Raw genomic sequence first — 5385 nt, 5'->3', positions numbered from 1 at the left:
ATTCCTCCCAAGAAACACTGAAATTTTGGATAATAAAATAATATGGCTGATTAAGGGATAATGATTAAAAGCTATACACTCAAAACAAAAATGTAGCTTCTTTCAAACATCTATGGGATATTTACAAAAGTGACTATTAAATAACACATAGGAAAGCCATGAATTACAAAAGTGGCTATTTTGTATGAACTAAGCAATTAGACTAGAAATTAGTAACTAAAATTTAAGAAAACACAACAAAAATAATTAGAAAACTTTAAACACATTTCTGAATAACTCTGATGAGGAAGAAGCGTTTAATTCCTTGCAAGTGCCAAGATTGGCAAATTTTTCTTAGTGATTTCAATGCCCTGAGATCATTCAGTAACATCCACAAGGTAGGTCACTACGTTCATGTAAATCACATTTTCAGAGACTCTGAAATGGCACTGGGAAATGCGGAAATTATAACTTAAGTGCAAAAGCAGACTACAGAGGACTTCCCTGATGGCCCAGTGGTTAAGACTCTACGTTTCCAATGCAGGGGGCTCGGGTTTGATCCCTCGCTGGGGAACTAAGATCCTGCATGCTGCATGGTGCAGCCAAAAAAACAAAACAAAAATGACAAAAAAAAACCAAAACCCTACAGAACAACATGCAACATATACTCCTATTCCTTAGTTAAAAATTAAAAGAAACAAAGGACATGAACCAATTGACAAGAACTGTGAGGAGAAATTATTGGTGATTTAATTTGCTTCTTTCTATTTTGTGTGTTTCTCAAAATTTTGGCAACAAATATATAGTTATACAGTAAATAATAAACAATTTTTCAAGAAAAAGGTTTAAAATTACAATTAAGTCCAGGATGTGCTGACTCTGATCTGGATTCTAGGTGCCCAGTGGCTTGGCCTGGGAAGTGACTGCCCCCATTGTTCAAATCAGAGCCTTCCCAGGTGTGACCTGCCCAGGTGTGACCTGCTCGACTCTCATCTCAAGGGACCACCTTCCGCTCGTTTGTTACGATTTATTTCATCAGTCTGTGACATTGAAGACTCCTCCTACGTAGCAAGTCAGACAGAATTAATGTTTCTCTCCTTCCAAAATTGTATCTGGACTAAAACCAAATTAACGCTGAAGGTTCACAAAAAATAGCCCTCTCTTTGGAAAACCCCTTGGGTGAAGTTTTGAACGTTTCCAAGGCTATTCTTTGGAGAACCTGCCTTCTCTCTCTGCCCTCCCTCCACCCACAAACATGCAAAGAACAAGGGGCTTCTCTAAATGAGGTGGAAAGGGAACCTGTGCAGGTATGGGGCACAGGTGTGGGGAATGGGCATGATGCTGGAAAAATAGCAGCATATGCTCCATTCACCACTTCACTCGGGTAATAAGCTGGGGGGAGGGGAGCCTGGATGGAGGAGGATCCTGAGTTCTAAGAGTATTTGAAACTCAAAGACCAATGTGCCTGAAACGAAGAGTGTAAGGCAAGATGGGCCTGGGGCCACGTGTGCACCTCACGGTATGGGGGTTTGTGGATCTTGTGGAAGATTTGGTGCTTTGTCTTAAGAGCAATGGGAACCACTGAAACATTGGAAGCAGAGAGTGATATGATCAGACTTAGAAAATATCAACGTAGCTGCAGTAGGAATAATAAAATGTGGAGCAGCTAGACTGCAAACGTAGTGACCGTCAGGTAGACCAGACAGGGTGGCAAAGGTGGAAATAAGGGAAAGTAAGTGGGCAGATTTAGGAGATAAAAATAACCCAGTGGTTCTCAACCTGGGGCGATTTAGACCCTCAAGGGACATTTGGCAAATTCTGGAGAACATTTTTGTTGTCACACCTGGGAAGGGAGGTACCTAGTGGGTAGAGGCCAAGGATGTAACTCGACATCCTACCTGCACAAGATGGCCACTCCACAAAGAGTGATGTGGGCCAAAATGTCAACAGTGCCGCAGTGGAGAAACCCTGGATGAACAGAACTGAGGAGTGATATGATGCAAGACAGTCCCGTTTCCGGGCCCATGCAAAGGACGGATGGTCCCCAAGCTGGTCCCCGAGCAAGGAGACCTGGGATGCAGGGAAGGCAGTGAGGGCGTGAGTGTCCTCCTGCTGGGCTCATCGCCATCATAATTGGTCACTGACGTGGTGCACCGGTGTCCCCATCCTCCTCCAGGCTCTGGTCTAAGAAAGCAGTTCTCTGCCTCTTTGGGCCCAGGCCAGCACGAGAAAGTGTCTGATACATCCTTATGGAGTGTGTGACTGTCAGCGTGTTTACCTGTGTCTGCAGGGATCCACGGAAAACCGGCAACATGTTCACACTGGGGAGGGAGAAGGCTCAGAAGGCCAGACCCATCAAAAGACTTACCTTTTCTACGCTGTTCAGTTTTTTTTTTTTTTTTTTTTTTTTTTGCAGTACGTGGGCCTCTCACTGTTGTGGCCTCTCCCGTTGCGGAGCACAGGCTCCGGACGCGCAGGCTCAGCGGCCATGGCTCACGGGCCCAGCCGCTCCACGGCACGTGGGATCCTCCCGGACCGGGACACGAACCCGTGTCCCCTGCATCGACAGGCGGACTCTCAACCACTGCGCCACCAGGGAAGCCCATACGCTGTTCAGTTTTGAGGGACTTTTTAGAACATGTTTTTATTCCTTTTTCAAATATATAAATCAAAATATCAAATAAAAAAAATAAAGGCATCATATTCTGGCTCCAAGCCTATCACTAAGATTTGGGACAACTCAAATCAGTCTCTGGTGCAAGGGCTTAGGAAACTGGCAAGGATCTCCGTGTGAACCAAGGCCACGTGCGTGGAGCTGGTTACCTGATAAACTCACATTTAGGGCCCCAGTCAGACAGGTCTGGGGGAATAATGGTGGAACTGGAAGATGCTGATAACTGACATTTTAGTAAAAGCACTGAGGCCATCGTTGTGGAGAAAAGAGACGGAACTCCTTACACTGGACTTCCTTGCACAGGTTTTATGGTTTGGTGCTAGGTGTATCATAAAGAACATTCTGGAACAAAGGGGTTTTTGAGACCCTCAAAGGGCTAAACTGGGCTCGGGGTCCACTCCATTGCCAGGAAGACCTGGGGGTTCCAGGAGCTCCTGTGGGGAGGCCAGCCGGGCTGTTTGCACAATGGATTAACAGCCCTCCAGAAAGATCAGGCACATCCACTTAATCCACAGCCCGGAGGGGAAGGGTTATTTTGAACATGGTCTGCCCCATAGCTCCCTCCTCAGGAAGGATGAGTGAGGGTGCAGGGAGGTGCTGTGCCTGCATCTCTGTAGGGGGGCAGGGAAGCGGTGTGTTGAGGTCTTGACGAGCCTAGCACAAAGGCGGGCCCCCCACCCTGTCTGGAGCTCTCTATTTCCTACCCACCTCTCACCTGGATGACTCATTCCCAATGCTCACATCTCAGGCTCTCTGCTGGGGAGCCTTGAACCCCCAAAGCTGCGGTGGACGCTCCTCTGCTTGATTCTATCAAAGCACTGAGGACGCCACAGTGGAAATGCCCCTGGGTCCTGGGAGGCCCTTGAAGGTGGGGCTGTGCTTAGTGACGGGCACATCCCCAGAGCACCACACAGGCAGCGCCTGTACTAAGGAGTGACCCAATGACCTGGAAGCACAGAGCCCTGCCTGCAGCTCACCTGGTGTCCATGAGTGATGGAGGGTTTTGCCCCCCGGATCCTCGGGCAGCCCCGGGCACTTGGCGCTGGTACTGGCAGCCTCCGCCCAGGCGTGGCAAGGAGCAGCGGCAGACAGCAGCCTCCACCTACAGCAGCTTCCAGACTCTGTGGCCCCAGTGACAGCTCACCGCTTAGGACCTGGCAGGGAGGCGAGCTTCCACTATTGCTGATCACAGCAGCTGAGAGAGCCCTGCGGTCCTCTTGAAAGAGCTGGGAGGGGAGACTTATAGAATCTGGGAATGAAGTTCCCAGAACGGTGAGTGTCAGCAGAGCCCTAGGAAAACTGTTTATGACCTCTAGCTTGACCCCGGTGTTCCCCTTGGTCATGTGGCCAGGAAAACAGGGATCACACCCAAATCACCCATTAGTCATGTGTCTAGGAAATAATTCCTCCACAAGATAAACTGCACGCTGCCTGCAAGACTGGGATGTTTCCTAGGTCTCAGGAAGAAGTTAAGTGTCAATGAATAGAAGGCATGTATTCATTCACTGATGATCAGTCATCATTTTTTATTTGAAAGCTTAGACAAGTTCTTTGTTTTGTTTTGTGTTTGTGTTTCTTTGCTTTGTCATTTTATCTCACACTGCCGGTTTGTGGCAGATTCAGAAGTCAGTATTCAAGAGAAAGCCGGAACAATGGCCTCAGACCCACTGTGGATCAGGACAGCGGCGGCCAGCTCTGTGCCCTCCCCAGCAACCTGCAGGCCTTTTTGTGGGCTTCATCAATTCTCTATGCACCTGTAATTGTACTAGGACCCCTATCTGGTGTGTCTGTAGCTTCAGGATCTACTCATCCAAACTCTACCCATCTGTTCCGGAAGCCGGAAGCCACGTGAGTGGAGACCCATGGCCGGAGATTTATGGGGGAGTCTCCTGGGGTCAGTGCCGTGGAAGGGAGGGGAGGGCAGCCGGAGGGACAGAGGGAGAAGCTGGGCTGCGGGTCTCAGGGAAGCCTCAGCGGACCCCACGGGGAGGACTAAAGAGCAGCCTTCGGTCTCCAAATCCAACGCACCAGCAAGTCTTGTTGGTTCTAACTTCAAAAATGACCTTTAATTTCAAAAGGTCTTTTTTTAAATTAATTTTTATTGGAGTATAGTTGTTTTACAATGTTGTGTTAGTTTCTTTTCTACAGTAAAGTGAATCAGCTCTACGTATACATATATCGCCTCTTTTTTTAGATTTCCCTCCCATTTAGGTCACCACAGAGCATTGAGTAGAGTTCCCTGTACTGCACAGTAGGTTCTCATTAGTTATCTATTTTATACGTAGTATCAATGGTGTATATATGTCAATCCCAGTTCATCCCACCCCCCTTCCCCTCGTGGTATCCATACATTTGTTCTCTACGTTTCTGCTTTTAAGTGCCAACTACTTTAAAACGCACACTCATTTTGTCTTTGGTCACCCACTGAAACAGGCATTATTGTCCTCACTTTCCAGGATGCAGTTGCTAGGACTCTGATGGGTCCAGGTCTGTCCCATGCTCCCAGGGGAGAGTAACCAACAAAGCCTGGATGTGGCCTGGGGTCTCTGAAGCCACAGCCGCAACCACTTTCCATTACGCCGCTCAAGAGGCATGATGTCAGAGTGGGACAGATCCTGCATTCGGCCCCCACACGACAGAGTGAGGGAGCTCGTCTTTAGATCCGGGTTCTTTTACTCCAGGGAATAGCCCTCCCCATGTGACATTCACCCAAGACCCTCAGGACCGCCTGC

General features: G+C 48.3%; 1 long non-coding RNA gene across 1 annotated transcript; it reads right to left on the bottom strand.

The window, feature by feature from the left end:
• Window positions 1-716: 716 nt before the first annotated feature.
• On the bottom strand, window positions 717-3748 carry LOC307056835. The gene is made up of 3 exons (XR_013811030.1): window positions 3631-3748; window positions 2348-2588; window positions 717-1040 (listed from the first exon to the last, which is right to left on the bottom strand). It is a non-coding gene; the product is annotated as an uncharacterized lncRNA (long non-coding RNA).
• Window positions 3749-5385: the final 1637 nt, after the last annotated feature.

The sequence above is a fragment of the Hyperoodon ampullatus genome (genome assembly GCF_949752795.1).
Source record: "Hyperoodon ampullatus genome assembly, chromosome: 8".
NCBI lineage: Eukaryota > Metazoa > Chordata > Mammalia > Artiodactyla > Ziphiidae > Hyperoodon > Hyperoodon ampullatus.
Note: the sequence above shows the minus strand (reverse complement) of the source record. Positions and strands in the feature narration are given on the sequence as shown.